Below are 17128 nucleotides of genomic sequence, written 5' to 3' on the forward strand. Positions count from 1 at the left end.
TATGTCCACATCCCTGTCAGATCATTTTATTGGTAAACTACACGGCAATGTAAAAGTAGCATTTTTTTGTCATCCAATACGTAATTTGGTTTTAAGCCAGAGGGGTTAGAAAAAGTAGCCTAATTGTGGATTTAAAAGAAAACATGAATCATCAGCATACAATGATAACTTTGTTTTTAAGCCATGGATTTCTAATCCATTAATATTATTGTTGGATCTAATATTAACAGCTAACATTTCGATGGCAATAATATATAGACATGCCAATAGTGGACAACCTTGTTTACTCCTCTTGACAGTTTAAAACTCTGAGATGTAGCCATTATTTACTATTTGAAATATTCCATATATATAAACTCCAGCCGTACTTTATCAAAAGCCTTTTCAAAGTCAGCTATGAAAACCAGGCCTGGTTTCTCAGATATTTCATAGTGTTCTATTGTTTCCAGTACTTGTCTTATATTATCTCCAATGTATCGTCCATGTAAAAAAAAAACAGTCTGATTAGGATGAATAATATCTGACAAAACCTTTTTAATTCTATGAGCTAAGCATTTAGATAGGATTTTTGCATCACAACGGTAAAGTCTAAGAAGCCTCCAATTTTTAAAATGGACTGGATCTTTATAAATATACCATTTGGATCCTGTCTCAGGAATAATGAGTGTCCGATAATCTACCATTTATATAGGAGTGCTTTCAACACTAGCCAGCAGCATACCACCCTGCATCCCACTGCTGGCTTGCTTCTGAAGCTAAGCAGGGTTGGTCTTGGATGGGAGACCAGATGCTGCTGGAAGTGGTGTTGGAGGGCCAGTAGGAGGCACTCTTTCCTCTGGTCTAAAAAAATATCCCAATACCCCAGGGTGCTGTCTTTTGGATGGGACGTTAAACGGGTGTCCTGACTCTCTGAGGTCATTAAAGATCCTATTGCACTTGGTGTAAGAGTAGGGGTGTTAACCCTGGTGTCCTGGCTAAAATTCCCAATTGTTACTTCTTACCAGTTTTGCCATTACAAAAATTACATTTTGGCAAGAAATTATTATTTTAGCAAACAATTACTGTGTTTCATCCTATATTGTCCCTAACATCTTTTACTCCCTCGCAACAGTTGTGACACACACAAGCCATTTCCCCCACAAGCAACCATACACTCAGATGCTCAACAGTTGCACCATCCCAGAGCCCAACTCAGATCCACCCAACCTTGAGGAAGGATATACACAGCTGGCTGTGTGTTGGGGTAACACCGTCAAGGATTCTGGTACTTGCACAGAATTGGGCCAAGTCACAAGGGAAAAGTGACTGGAGTACTTTGTGACTCCAGGGGACATACAAAACTGTCACAACGTCCACAGGTGGCGCCTCTCCCCGTTCGGGCGGCGCTCGGCGGTCGTCGTCGCCGGCCTACTAGCTGCCACTGATTTCCTTTTCTGTTTTCGTTTAGTAATGTCTGGTTAGGGTAGGACCTGTTTTGTGTTTAGTAATTAGTGGGGTATTTAGTCTGTCTGTTTTGTGTTTGGGGTTGTGCAGGATTGTTTCGTGTCTGCTATTGTAGGTTGGGGGATTTTTATTTTCTGTCCATTTATAATATTTAAGCGTTGGGCATTAGGGTTGCTGGGCTGCATCCCGATATATTTCAGAAGACTGTGTTAGTCTTCCTTTATTGGAATATTTTTTCCCTGCCTTTTCGGCTTGTTATTTTTGGACTGTTTTTTTCATTCATTAAAATAACTACGTGTTTCACGTACCTATGTCTCCTGCGCCTGACTTCACCCCTCCTGCAGAACTATTATTCTGACAAAAACATCTGGAAAACCATGATGCAGAGACAACAAATGGACAAAACTTATGCCATCGGTGTCTCGGAAATCGTTAGGAAACACACAGCGAAACTGGAATTTATCAACAATACATCCACAACAAACACCTTGTCCTTATGCTGATGACAAAATAGAGTAGGAAAAATGTAATGGCCTATAAGGCCATGGTCTTCATGGATGTCAAAGTCTGTTAATATTTTGAATGTACAACGATACAGGATGGCTTAAAGCGACAGCTACCCCGGGTAAACTCTGATTTGACCCATCTACAGTGAAGCATGACAGATGTGCTTCTTTGTTGGAGATGCGGAATTATACAACGGGTGGGTCTAATCCTGAATGGTGATAGTTAAAACCGTAATCCAGCCGTTGTCTATTCCACAAGTTACCACCGACTAAATCTATGATATTGAAAAGCATATTTACTCTGTTCAATCTCACTGCGCAATCCACTGTCTCATCAACCCTGCCAGGAAATGTATAAACTTGATCTCCACTATAATTGAGCTCCACTATAAAAAGCATGTAGACATTATCTCCCATTTCTTTTAGACTAGCATTTGGTTTTCAATAGCAGAGATGTGTATAAACCACTGTCTGTCTCTCAGACCTTTTCAATATTGAATTGCGATCTCCACCGTCCCATTAAAGTGAATGTGTCCGAACGACACTGACAGCAAATTGAACTGGTTGTCAAAGCAACATACACAACTGTTTTCAGTTCACTGGCTAAATCGATACTTTGTTGCGAAAACTAAAATGGATGAGTGGAACATTTATTTTGATATTTTTGGCGGTATGACTATGGATGAATGGGGAAAAGAGATGGCAATAATACCCAGGCATGCATATTTGGAGGATAGTGCATTGAATGACCTAGACCGCAACGGAAAAAAAAACACATTTAACAATACAAACTGGGCTGTGCGTTGCTTCGAGGGCTGGCTAGCAGGAATGAAAAATTGTTGACTTTAAAACTGTCACTAAGGAAGAGTTTGACCCACCAATCGGTCGCAGCTGGTGCGTTGTGAAGGAAACAAACATTTCCACCTCGTATCATGTATTTATGGTGAACATCAAACAGCTAAGAAGACAAGGAAAATATATCACAAACAGCCACCCTCCCATCACCGATAAGGACATGGCCCAGCTCCAAAACTCCCAGGTTCTGAATCCCGGTACACCAAAGGGTCTGGTCCAGAAAGTGTGGTTCGACCTCCAGTTACATCTGGGTCGAAGAGGAAAAGAGGGGAACAGACAACTATAGCCCAACTCATCCCTCATAAAAACAGAAGAGAACGGTCTAATGTATGTTATTCATAGCCTGTTTGTTATTTCTAAGACGCACTCGTAATTAGGCTACTGGAAAACAATATAACGCATTCTCTCTCTCTCAGATATGCCACTCTCGAATATAACAAGGCCACAAAGAATCATCTAGACCCAAGGGAGAGGGGCACAGAGTCAAAGAGGGGATTCATGTTCGAGCAGCCAGGGAACCCACTATGCCCGGTGACATCACTGGAGAAATATCTATCGAAATGTCCGGAGAACGCCCTTGCATTGTATCTCCACCCAAGGAGAGGAGAGTGTATCGGGACTCGATCTTGTACAAGTCAGAGCCGATGGGCGTGCATTATCTGGCAGAGATCTGCAGGGCAGCGGAATATGGAACGCCGTTTGGGTCTTAAAGCGCGTGGTCAAAACGCAATCTTTTTAATGGTACTGTATAAAGTAAACCGGTGCAGGCGCTAAATTAACGCCTACATGAGTAAAATAAGCGTGTGCAAATGTGCTTGCAGGAGGTTCAACATGTGCTAAATAAATGGCTGCAAGCGGTCCTGCACACTTCAAGTTAACGCCTACAGCTGCTAAATATATACCTACACACACTAACTTAAAGCGTTCTTTAATATGCTGATTTTACTAGCCAATTTCCCTAGCTCCTCCTTTCAACCAGATTTCACAGTTTGAAGGAACTTCCTTTTCCACTGCAAGCAGAGTTTGAACCTTTACAAGGTAACGGTTTTGTCTTTGAAATTAGTTTTTTACTGAATTGTAAAGTTTATCAGCTAGTTTACAGTGGAAAGATCTGTTTCTCATCACTAGCTATAAAATGCAGCTAACATTAATCTAGCACCAGGATCAGCAGTGCTTAGCATATGCTAAGTCAGATACTTGCTAGGTAATTTAGCTAACGTTGGTAGCCTCGAACCCCGGCCATATTATATCATATAGTTAGCCTCAAACTTTGCCCGGTCATACTGCTAGCCGCAGTGAATGGTACCGTCTTGTGTTTTATTAAAAGCCCTGCTGAAAAAAACATGTAAACTATAACAGCCACGGAAACACATTGGACTGTGTTAATACTATCAAGGTAAATTACATACTAGCAAGATTGTTGCTTGAATGCAGGGCCAGGCATACATAGATTAGACAACGGAGATGCTTAAAATCTTGGTAGTTCGATTTTTGGACTATTGACTTTTTTTTGAAGCAGGACATGTTTTTGAGTTATGTTTTTAGCCCAAATCCTTGTATTTAAGCAAAACAACAACTTAAGGTAGGCAACTTCTTCAGCCTGACAGGCTTTCATTTAAATGCTAGCATTAGCCGCGCTAGCTCGCGAATAGCATGAAGACACAGAAAAGCTCACAAAGCAAATTTGGCTAGTGACAACCTTGTAAAACCTTTGCTAACGTTTAACGTTACATGTCAGCTTTCAAACAGAGTAGACTTTAATGTGGACGTTGACTTTTTGAACATTTATATTCCATTGAAGCTTATTAGGGTAAAATAACATCAGGCATATACCCAGTACTGGTTCAAAGGAATAGGGTTCCCATTCCTTCCGCTTTATTTTCACACAATTGTGTCTTGCAGAAGGGAACCAGGAAGAGGAGCTTGGAGTGGGCAAGGGGGAGGCTGACAAAGCAGCAGAGAAGACCTGATTCATCAAGTATCAATTAAATGTTGGTGATTCTCACCTGGTTGGCATGCATGCACAACATAACAAGGTATGCAACATTAAGCCCAATCAAATATCCAATGTTATTAAAACATGTATCCCAATTTACAGTCAAACAACATTTGTCAGTTGTGTTAATGTTATGAACTACAAACAATTTATGGTTCTTGGAGTCAATGAATCAATTGAAAGGGACTACAATTAGACATTTTTAAACTGTGCCAGTAAAGATGACAAAGTAATCGGCTCTTATGGTTCTGTTTACATTTTTTCCAGACACTTCAATCTGACACTCTTGTTAATGTTGACGTCAGGCAAAACGTCTTTAGCCACCTTAGGACGGAGAGCCACTGGTTGGCATTTGACTGCAGTGTCTGTACCAGTCAAGAACGTTAGACGTTATGTCCCCATGATATCGAAGCTTCTTCCCATCTCCACTGCAGCCCAGTCGATATCGATTTAAAAAACTGGAACAATTGTGTAGCACAACTCCAGTTTGCCTATTGTCCCAAAAAATGTCAATTTGCATTTTTACATAAGTCAGAGTGCATATTATAGCTCTGCTTTCAACGCCATCCTGACCCACAAACTGGTTAACAGACTCGGGGTGTAAATCCTGTAATAACAAATTAGATTTTTTTACATTATTATAAAGTGTATCCCCAGAATGGACCCGACACTCCCATGGTACACACAAGTTCATGAAGGAGCTGTGGGACTTGACATAATGGTGATAGGACAACAGTCTCAGCGTAAACAAAACAAAGTAGATGGTGATACTTGACCATTCTCCCATCTACTGTACATTGACATGGAGATGATCAGCAGCTTCAAGTTCCTGGGCACCCTGATATCCTTTTCTGTCCCCAGTTACTTCACTCAAAGTCCCACTTGTGCTTCTCCACTACCCTCAAACTTGCTGCACCACGACCTATGTACCAAATACAGTGTCTTTTATTGCCATTACACATGTAAATGAAACGTCCATATTTACGGTAAGATTTATTTATGGTAACATTGCACATATCGTAACAGTCCCTTGACATACATGACTTAACTACTTTGCATAATGCTCAGTTTACCCACTAAGATATCATACATTTATTAAAGCAGCATTATGTATTACTGTGTCCAATTGATTCTGGTTGGTTGTAACGTTTTTGAAAACTTTCACTACACAACTTTTTTTGCTGATGGACAGTCCTGTTGGAAACTTTCATAATATCAATTATTTTGGGACACATCACCAATTAGCATTGGCTGCAGTATTCCGAACTTACTAGGTAGTCATGCAATAAACGTTTTGGATAATTCCCGTTACATGAATTCTTCAAATCAAATTGTATTTGTCACGTGCCAAATACAACAGTGAAATGCTTACTTACAAGCCCTTAACCAACAATGCAGTTAAAAAATTTAAAAATAAGTAAATTATTAAAAGAGCATCATTAAAATAACAATAGCGAGGCTATATACAGGGGATACTGGTACAGAGAATGTGCAGGCACCGGTTAGTCAAGTTAATATATACATGTAGGTAGAGATATTTTTTTATTTTATTTATTTCACCTTTATTTAACCAGGTAGGCAAGTTGAGAACAAGTTCTCATTTACAATTGCGACCTGGCCAAGATAAAGCAAAGCAGTTCGACAACATACAAAAACACAGAGTTACACATGGAGTAAAACAACATACAATCAATGATGCAGTAGAAAAAAAATTAAAATTAAAATAAGATTATATACAATGTGAGCAAATGATGTGAGATAAGGGAGGTAAAGGCAAAAAAATGCCATGGTGGCAAAGTAAATAAAGTATAGCAAGAAAAACACTGGAATGGTAGATTTGTAGTTTGAAGAAAGTTCAGAGATAAAATATAAATAATATGGTGTAAAGGAGCAAAATAAATAAAATAAATAGATACAGTAGGGGAAGAGGTAGTAGTTTGGGCTAAATTATAGATGGGCTATGTACAGGTGCAGTGATCTGTGAGCTGCTCTGACAACTGGTGCTTAAAGCTAGTGAGGGAGATAAGTGTTTCCAGTTTCAGAGATTTTTGTAGTTCGTTCCAGTCATTGGCAGCAGAGAACTGGAAGGAGAGACGACCAAAGGAGGAGTTGGCTTTAGGGGTGACCAGAGAGATATACCTGCTGGAGCGCGTGCTACAGGTGGGTGCTGCTATGGTGACCAGTGAGCGGAGATAAGGGGGGACTTTACCTAGCAGGGTCTTGTAGATGACCTGGAGCCAATGTGTTTGGCGACGATTATGAAGCGAAGGCCAGCCAACAAGAGCGTACAGGTCGCAGTGGTGGGTAGTATATGGGGCTTTGGTGACAAAACGGATGGCACTGTGATAGACTGCATCCAGCTTGTTGAGTAGGGTATTGGAAGCTATTTTGTAAATGACATCGCCGAAGTCGAGGATTGGTAGGATGGTCAGTTTTACGAGGGTATGTTTGGCAGCATGAGTGAAGGATGCTTTGTTGCGAAATAGGAAGCCAATTCGAGATTTCACTTTGGATTGGAGATGATTGATGTGAGTCTGGAAGGAGAGTTTACAGTCTAACCAGACACCTAGGTATTTGTAGTTGTCCACAAATTCTAAGTTAGAACCGTCCAGAGAAGTGATGCTGGACAGGCGGGCAGGTGCAGGCAGCGATCGGTTGAAGAGCATGCATTTAGTTTTACTTGTGTTTAGGAGCAGTTGGAGACCACGGAAGGAGAGTTGAATGGCATTGAAGCTCGTCTGGAGGGTTGTTAACACAGTGTCCAAAGAAGGGCCAGAAGTGTACAGAATGGTGTCGTCTGCGTAGAGGTGGATCAGAGATTCACCAGCAGCAAGAGCGACATCATTTATGTATACAGAGAAAAGAGTTGGCCCAAGAATTGAACCCTGTGGTACCCCCATAGAGACTGCCAGAGGTCCAGACAGTAGGCCCTCCGATTTGACACACTGAACTCTGTCAGAGAAGTAGTTGGTGAACCAGGCGACGCAATCGTTTGAGAAACCAAGGCTACTGAGTCTGCCGATGAGGATGTGGTGATTAACAGAGTCAAAAGCTTTGGCCAGGTCAATGAATACGGCAGCACAGTATTGTTTCTTATCGATGGCGGTTACGATGTCGTTTAGGACCTTGAGCGTGGCTGAGGTGCACCCATGACCAGCTCTGAAACCAGATTGCATAGCGGAGAGGGTGCGGTGGGATTCGAAATGGTCGGTAATCTGTTTGTTAACTTGGCTTTCGAAGACCTTAGAAAGGCAGGGTAGGATGGATATAGGTCTGTAGCAATTTGGGTCAAGAGTGTCATTTACGTCATTTAGCAGACGCTCTTATCCAGAGCGACTTACAGTAGTGAATGCATACATTTCATACAATTTCATACATTATTATTATTTTATATATATATATATATATATATATATATATATTTTTTTTTTTTCTGTGCTGGCCCCCCGTGGGAATCGAACCCACAACCCTGGTGTTGCAAACACCATGCTCTACCAACTGAGCTACAGTGTCACCTCCTTTGAAGAGGGGGATGACAGCAGCTGCTTTCCAATCTATGGGAATCTCAGACGACACGAAAGAGAGGTTGAACAGGCTAGTAATAGGGGTTGCAATAATTTCGGCAGATAATTTTAGAAATAAAGGGTCCAGATTGTCAAGCCCAGCTGATTTGTAGGGGTCCAGATTTTGCAGCTCTTTCAGAACATCAGCTGAATGGATTTGGGAGAAGGAGAAAATGGGGGAGGCTTGGGCGAGTAGCTGTGGGGGGTGCAGTGCTGTTGAATGCAGTAGGGGTAGTTAGGTGGAAAGCATGGCCAGCCGTAGAAAAATGCTTGTTGAAATTCTCAATTATAGTGGGCTTATCGGTGGTGACAGAGTTTCCTATCCTCAGTGCAGTGGGCAGTTGGGAGGAGGTGTTCTTATTCTCCATGGACTTTACAATGTCCCAAAACTTTTTAGAGTTGGAGTTGCACGAAGCGAATTTCTGTTTGAAAAAGCTAGCCTTGGCGTTTCTAACTGCCTGTGTGTATTGGTTTCTAACTTCCCTAAAAAGTTGCATATCGCGGGGGCAGTTCGATGCTAATGCAGAACGCCACAGGATATTTGTGTTGGTTAAGGGCAGTCAGGTCTGGGGAGAACAAAGGGCTATATCTGTTCCTGGTTCTAAATTTCTTGAAAGGGGCATGCTTATTTAAGATGGAGAGGAAGGCATTTAAAAAAAATAACCAGGCATCCTCTACTGACGGGATGAGGTCAATATCCTTCCAGGATACCAGGGCCAGGTCGATTAGAAAGGCTTGCTCGTTGAAATGTTTCAGGGAGCGTTTGACAGTGATGAGTGGAGGTCGTTTGACCGCTGACCCATTACGGGTGCAGGCAATGAGGCAGTGATCGCTGAGATCTTGGTTGAAAACAGCAGAGGTGTATTTAGAGGGCACGTTGGTTAGGATGATATCTATGAGGGTGCCAGTGTTTGCGGCTTTGGGGTTGTACCTGGTGGGTTCATTAATAATTTGTGTGAGATTGAGGGCATCAAGCTTGGATTGTAGGATGGCTGGGGTGTTAAGCATGTCCCAGTTTAGGTCACCTAGTAGCACGAGCTCTGAAGATAGATGGGGGGCAATCAGTTCACATATGGTGTCCAGAGCACAACTAGGGGCCGAGGGGGGTCTATAGCAGGCGGCAACGGTGAGAGACTTGTTTTTGGAGAGGTGGATTTTTAAAAGTAGAAGTTCAAATTTTTTGGGTACAGACCTGGATAGCAGGACAGAACTCTGCAGGCTATCTCTGCAGTAGATTGCAACACCGCCCCCTTTGGTCGTTCTATCTTGTCTGAAAACGTTGTAGTTAGGGATGAAGATTTCAGAGTTTTTGGTGGACTTCCTCAGCCAAGATTCAGACACAGCTAGGACATCCGGGTTGGCAGAGTGTGCTAAAGCAGTGAATAAAACAAACTTAGGGAGGAGGCTTCTAATGTTAACATGCATGAAACCAAGGTTATTACGGTTTCATGCATGTTAACATTAGAAGCCTCCTCCCTAAGTTTGTTTTATATTAAAGTGACTATGCATAGATAGTAGCAGCAAATAGTCTGGGTAGCCATTTGCTTAGATGTTCAGTAGTCTTATGGCTTGGGGGTAGAATCTGTTTAGAAGCCTCTTGGACCTAGAATTGGCGCTCCGGTACCGCGCGGTAGTAGAGAGAACTGTAGCTGTGGCTCCACTGGCAATCCCAGCCTAGGAATGCTGAAGCCCCTGAAGTGAAAATGAAAACCCTTCTTCATGGTTAAAGGGTATGTGTTCCCCCTGAAAAAAGGGAAGGGGGGGGTGTTAAAGTCCATAAGTAACACTTGTTGGAGAACACAATACTCTAAGTGAAAGTAGTTTGGGATTTAATTTATTACATTCTTAGGGGGCCCATGGAAGAATAAGGCTATAAAATGCTGTCCCACAGTTGTGAGAGTGATTAGGGGATGTTTTACTGATGTGGGCCGTGTTACTTCAATGATCATGGTTTTGCATCTAACCTTCCACCTCCAGAAGGCAGTCCCTCCAGAAACATATGACTCTTCTCTCTATTACTCTTTGATTGGTACCAGGTGGGGAGCACTCTGCTTTGAAGAAAGCTATGCCTGGCCAAAAGACGTTTCTCAGCATAGATGAAAACCTCTCTGAAGAGGCTTGAGTGTCTATTTATATAAGGCAGGAGACCTAGACACTCCAGACCCTCTTTGAATCTATAAAGTAAAAAAAAGTCAATGAATTTACCTTGAAGAATTTAACTAAAAACTTGAGAATCCTTAGAGTGGGGAGAACAAGTATTTGATACACTGCCGATTTTGCAAGTTTTCCTACTTACAAAGCATGTAGAGGTCTGTAATTTTTTATCATAGGTACACTTCAACTGTGAGAGATGGAATCTAAAACAAAAATCCAGAAAAAAAATCACATTGTATGATTTAAGTAAATAATTTGCATTTTATTGCATGACATAAGTGTTTGATACATCAGAAAAGCAGAACTTAATATTTGGTACAGAAACTTTTGTTTGCAATTACAGAGATCATACGTTTCCTGTAGTTCTTGACCAGGTTTGCACACACTGCAGCAGGGCTTTTGTTCCACTCCTCCATACAGACCTTCTCCAGATCCTTCAGGTTTCAGGGCTGTTGCTGGGCAATACGGTCTTTCAGCTCCTTCCAAAGATTTTCTAATGGGTTCAGGTCTGGAGACTGGCTAGGCCACTCCAGGACCTTGAGATGCTTCTTACGGAGCCACTCCTTAGTTGCCCTGGCTGTGTGTTTCGGGTCGTTGTCATGCTGGAAGACCCAGCCACGACCCATCTTCAATGCTCTTACTGAGGGAAGGAGGTTGTTGGCCAAGATCTCGCGATACATGGCCCCATCCATCCTCCCCTCAATACGGTGCAGTCATCCTGTCCCCTTTGCAGAAAAGCATCCCCAAAGAATGATGTTTCCACCTCCATGCTTCACGGTTGGGATGGTGTTCTTGGGGTTGTACTCATCCTTCTTCTTCCTCCAAACACGGCGAGTGGAGTTTAGACCAAAAAGCTCGTCTCAGACCACATTACCTTCTCCAATTCCTCCTCTGGATCATCCAGATGGTCATTGGCAAACTTCAGACGGGCCTGGACATGCGCTGGCTTGAGCAGGGGGACCTTGCGTGCGCTGCAGGATTTTAATCCATGACGGGGTAGTGTGTTACTAATGGTTTTCTTTGAGACTGTGGTCCCAGCTCTCTTCAGGTCATTGACCAGGTCCTGCCGTGTAGTTCTGGGCTGATCCCTCACCTTCCCCATGATCATTGATGCCCCACGAGGTGAGATCTTGCATGGAGCCCCAGACCGAGGGTGATTGACCGTAATCTTGAACTTCTTCTATTTTCTAATAATTGCGCCAACAGTTGTTGCCTTCTCACCAAGCTGCTTGCCTATTGTCCTGTAGCCCATCCCAGCATTGTGCAGGTCTACAATTTTATCCCTGATGTCCTTACACAGCTCTCTGGTTTTGGCCATTGTGGAGAGGTTGGAGTCTGTTTGATTGAGTGTGTGGACAGGTGACAAGTTTAAACAGGTGCAGTTAACTTCTTGCATCTAGACATTCCGCTAGCGGAACGCCTCACCAAATATCCAATGGAAGAACGTGGCGCGAAATACAAAAACCTCAAATGCAATAATTTCAATTTTTCAAACATTTGACTATTTTACACCATTTTAAAGATAAGACTCTCGTTAATCTAACCACATTATCCGATTTCAAAAAGGCTTTACAGCGAAAGCAAAACATTAGATTAGACTCACTACGAGCTCACAGAACAGGGCTCCGGGCAGCCGAGCGGAAATGGAGGAAAACTCGCCTCCCTACGGACCTGGCATCCTTTCACTCCCTCCTCTCTACATTCTCCTCTTCTGTCTCTGCTGCTAAAGCCACTTTCTACCACTCTAAATTCCAAGCATCTGCCTCTAACCCTAGGAAGCTCTTTGCTACCTTCTCCTCCCTCCTGAATCCTCCTCCCCCCTCCCTCTCTGAGGATGACTTCGTCAACCATTTTGAAAAGAAGGTTGACGATATCCGATCCTCGTTTGCTAAGTCAAATGACACCGCTGGTCCTGCTCACACTGCCCTACCCTGTGCTTTGACCTCTTTCTCCCCTCTCTCTCCAGATGAAATCTCGCGTCTTGTGACGGCCGGCCGCCCAACAACCTGCCCGCTTGACCCTATCCCCTCCTCTCTTCTCCAGACCATTTCCGGAGACCTTCTCCCCTTCCTCACCTCGCTCATCAACTCATCCTTGACCGCTGGCTACGTCCCTTCCGTCTTCAAGAGAGCGAGAGTTGCACCCCTTCTGAAAAAACCTACACTCGATCCCTCCGATGTCAACAACTACAGACCAGTATCCCTTCTTTCTTTTCTCTCCAAAACTCTTGAACGTGCCGTCCTTGGCCAGCTCTCCTGCTATCTCTCTCAGAATGACCTTCTTGATCCTAATCAGTCAGGTTTCAAGACTGGGCATTCAACTGAGACTGCTCTTCTCTGTGTCACGGAGGCTCTCCGCACTGCTAAAGCTAACTCTCTCTCCTCTGCTCTCATCCTTCTAGACCTATCTGCTGCCTTTGATACTGTGAACCATCAGATCCTCCTCTCCACCCTCTCCGAGTTGGGCATCTCCGGCGCGGCCCACCCTTGGATTGCGTCCTACCTGACAGGTCGCTCCTACCAGGTGGCGTGGCGAGAATCTGTCTCCGCACCATGCGCTCTCACCACTGGTGTCCCCCAGGGCTCTGTTCTAGGCCCTCTCCTATTCTCGCTATACACCAAGTCACTTGGCTCTGTCATATCTTCACATGGTCTCTCCTATCATTGCTATGCAGACGACACACAATTAATCTTCTCCTTTCCCCCTTCTGATAACCAGGCGGCGAATCGCATCTCTGCATGTCTGTCAGACATATCAGTGTGGATGACAGATCACCAGCTCAAGCTAAACCTCGGCAAGACGGATCTGCTCTTCCTCCCGGGGAAGGACTGCCCGTTCCATGATCGCCATCACGGTTGACAACTCCCTTGTGTCCTCCTCCCAGAGTGCTAAGAACCTTGGCGTGATCCTGGACAACACCCTGTCATTCTCCACTAACATCAAGGCGGTGACCCGATCCTGTAGGTTCATGCTCTACAACATTCGCAGAGTACGACCCTGCCTCACACAGGAAGCGGCGCAGGTCCTAATCCAGGCACTTGTCATCTCCCGTCTGGATTACTGCAACTCGCTGTTGGCTGGGCTCCCTGCCTGTGCCATTAAACCCCTACAACTCATCCAGAACGCCGCAGCCCGTCTGGTGTTCAACCTTCCCAAGTTCTCTCACGTCACCCCGCTCCTCCGCTTTCTCCACTGGCTTCCAGTTGAAGCTCGCATCCGCTACAAGACCATGGTGATTGCCTACGGAGCTGTGAAGGGAACGGCACCTCCATACCTTCAGGCTCTGATCAGGCCCTACACCCAAACAAGGGCACTGCGTTCATCCACCTCTGGCCTGCTGGCCCCCCTACCTCTGAGGAAGCACAGTTCCCGCTCAGCCCAGTCAAAACTGTTCGCTGCTCTGGCACCCCAATGGTGGAACAAGCTCCCTCACGACGCCAGGACAGCGGAGTCAGTCACCACCTTCCGGAGACACCTGAAACCCCACCTCTTTAAGGAATACCTAGGATAGGATAAAGTAATCCTTCTAACCCCCCCCCCCCTTAAAAGATTTAGATGCACTATTGTAAAGTGGTTGTTCCACTGGATATCATAAGGTGAATGCACCAATTTGTAAGTCGCTCTGGATAAGAGCGTCTGCTAAATGACTTAAATGTAAATGTAAATTTAATTAGATTGTTAGGAGAGTACATAGCCAAAAACAATCACACAGCCATTTTCCAAGCAAGCATATATGTCACATAAACCCAAAACACAGCTAAAAGAAGCACTAACCTTTGATGATCTTCATCAGATGACACTCCTAGGACATTATGTTATACAATACATGCATGTTTTGCTCAATCAAGTTCATATTTATATCCAAAAACAGCTTTTTACATTGGCATGTGATGTTGAGAACATGCATTCCCACCCAAAACTTCCGGTGAATTTACTAAATTACTCATCATAAACGTTGACAAAATACATAACAATTATTTTAAGAATTATAGATACAGAACTCCTTTATGCAATCGCTATGTCAGATTTTAAAATAGCTTTTCGGCGAAAGCACATTTTGCAATATTCTGAGTACATAGCTTAGCCATCACGGCTAGCTATTCAGGCACCCGCCAACTTCGGGGCTCACTAAACTCAGAATTACTATTATAAAAATGGTATTACCTTTGCTGATCTTTGTCAGAATGCACTCCCAGGACTGCTACTTCCACAAGAAATGTTGTTTTTTTTCAAAATAATCCATATTTATGTCCAAATACCTCTGTTTTGTTCGTGCGTTCAGGTCACTATCCAAAGGGTAACGCGCGAGCGCATATCGAGACAATTCAGAAGCATGTCAAACACTGTTTAAAATCAATTTTTATGGTATTTTTCTCGTTAAAATAGCAATAATATTCCAACCGGACAATAGTGTGTTCATTCAAAGACGAAAAGAAAAAACAGCATGGTCTCGTGAACACGCATCTCCAATCTTAGTCACCAGGCAGTCCACTGACAAACTGTGTTACTATACTCTGCCCAGAGACAGGAGACGCCTCAATCCGCTTTCTGAACGATTTAGAGAGCCAATGGAAGCCTTAGAAAGTGCCACGTAACAGCTCAGATACTGTAGTTTCGATAGAGAAGCAAAAGAAGGACTACAAATTCGCAGACAGGCCACTTCCTGCTTGGAATCTTCTCAGGTTTTTGCCTGCCATATGAGTTCTGTTATACTCAGACACCATTCAAACCGTTTTAGAAACTTTAGTGTTTTCTATCCAAATCTACTAATAATATGCATATTCTCGTTTCTGGGCAAGAGTAGTAACCAGTTTAAATCGGGTACGTTTTTTATCCGGCCATGAAAATACTGCCCCCTATCCCAAACAGGTTAATACAGGTAATGAGTGGAGAACAGGAGGGCTTCTTAAAGAAAAACGAACAGGTCTGTGAGAGCCGGAATTCTTACTGGTTGGTAGGTGATCAAATACTTATGTCATACAATAAAATGCAAATGAATTACTTAAAAATCATACAATGGGATTTTCTGGATTTTTGTTTTAGATTCCGTCTCTCACAGTTGAAGTGTACCTATGATAAAAATTAGACCTCTACATGCTTTGTAAGTAGAAAAACCTGCTAAATCGGCAGTGTATCATACTTGTTCTCCCCACTGTATATGGAAACTCACTACTCAAGAGCATCCCGTATCCTGCTTTCTAAGTAGAACTTTGTGGCTGACTCCACTAGGGCATCCCTCTCCAATGTATGAATGTATCGCACTGGACCCAACATGACCGCTTCCTGTGCCTCGTCAACAGTTTGTGCTAACTGGATCTTAGATTGTTTATTGAACTGTGTTTTGGGACAAATTAGCAAAACAATACACTGATTATCACTACCCTTAAAAGGATTGACTGCCAACAAAAGGAAACCAAATCCACATGGAAAAGTATTCATGAACTACAACCCAATTTTTTTTCAAACTTAGTGCAAATTAACATCCATCACAGTATAAAGTCACTTACCTTCTCCAACTTCTCTCTGAAGTCATATTCCACAATTTCTTTCAGTTCTGGCACAGGTTGTAGGCCACACACTTGCCTGTATAGCCTCTGAAGAAATGTGGCTCTACACCCCCATGTACCAGACAGCAATCATGCGGCCCACCTGCTTGTATATGCCATCATAGAGTGCTGTCACACAGAAGACAAGCAGTAAATAAAGGACACATTACATACAAAAATCAAATATCTTACTCAAGTCATATACATTGCCATAAACAAATGTGTCTTTGTTGGTGTAAAAGTGTAACTCATCTTGAGAGTTGCAAGAATGGCAAAAAATGCCTATCAGGTCCCTCAAATATTGCAGAGGAATGGATGGCACTCATTAGCAGCCAGAGAAATTCGAGGGACCACCCTCAGCAGCTGCCCCTTTTCCGTCAGCATCCCTAAACCATGTCTATTTTTGCCTCACGATTAAAGCGGGCTCACTTAAAGCCTCTCATTGCACAATCATAAACGTTGTCCCTCATCACGTTAATTCGGTTGGCATCTCATTAACTTCAGCAGTGTTTGGAGGGCAACACTGAAAGAGACATTCAGAATAACAAAGCTCAGATACTTCCCACAATTCATCTGTAATAACAAGACATTTCATTATTTACAGGGATGATTTACTCATTGTACCAATATCAATAGAAGAGTGTGGTGAAGGTGGACGATAAGCCTCAGGGAATGGTGGAGGGGAGGCCACAAGAAGTGATGCAGAAGATGGGGGGGCCACAGGAATAGGTGCTGCCACAAGTGTAGCCAAGTCTGTAAAAGGTCATTTAAAGGCTTATACATTTTAAAAACATGGAGAAAGCAATAAAGCTGTTAAACATAATGTGATTACGTTCTGAAAGTGATTTACAGGAGAAATAAATGTAGCCGCATGAATCACTCACTATAAAATGTAATCAATGTGTAGGTCAAGAAGACATTTTAAGGATACATGTAGCTCTTTTTTAAAAAATAATATCTTCAATATGTATTACATTCAACAAGCAGACAGTGTTGTTTTCTCCATGGTCCATCCTAACTCTGGAGGGAACGCCATATCTGGAGACAGCATTCATGAAGCAATCC

The 17128-nt window shown here is 43.0% G+C and overlaps 1 long non-coding RNA gene across 1 annotated transcript; it reads left to right on the forward strand.

Annotated features, from left to right (window-relative positions):
• The first annotated feature begins 3752 nt into the window (after nucleotides 1-3752).
• On the forward strand, nucleotides 3753-16886 carry LOC123729345 (uncharacterized). Its single transcript, XR_006761131.2, has 3 exons — nucleotides 3753-3842; nucleotides 4707-4840; nucleotides 16668-16886. It is a non-coding gene; the product is annotated as an uncharacterized LOC123729345 (long non-coding RNA).
• Nucleotides 16887-17128: the final 242 nt, after the last annotated feature.

This window comes from Salmo salar, chromosome 20 (genome assembly GCF_965601325.2).
Source record: "Salmo salar chromosome 20, fSalSal1, whole genome shotgun sequence".
Lineage (NCBI taxonomy): Eukaryota > Metazoa > Chordata > Actinopteri > Salmoniformes > Salmonidae > Salmo > Salmo salar.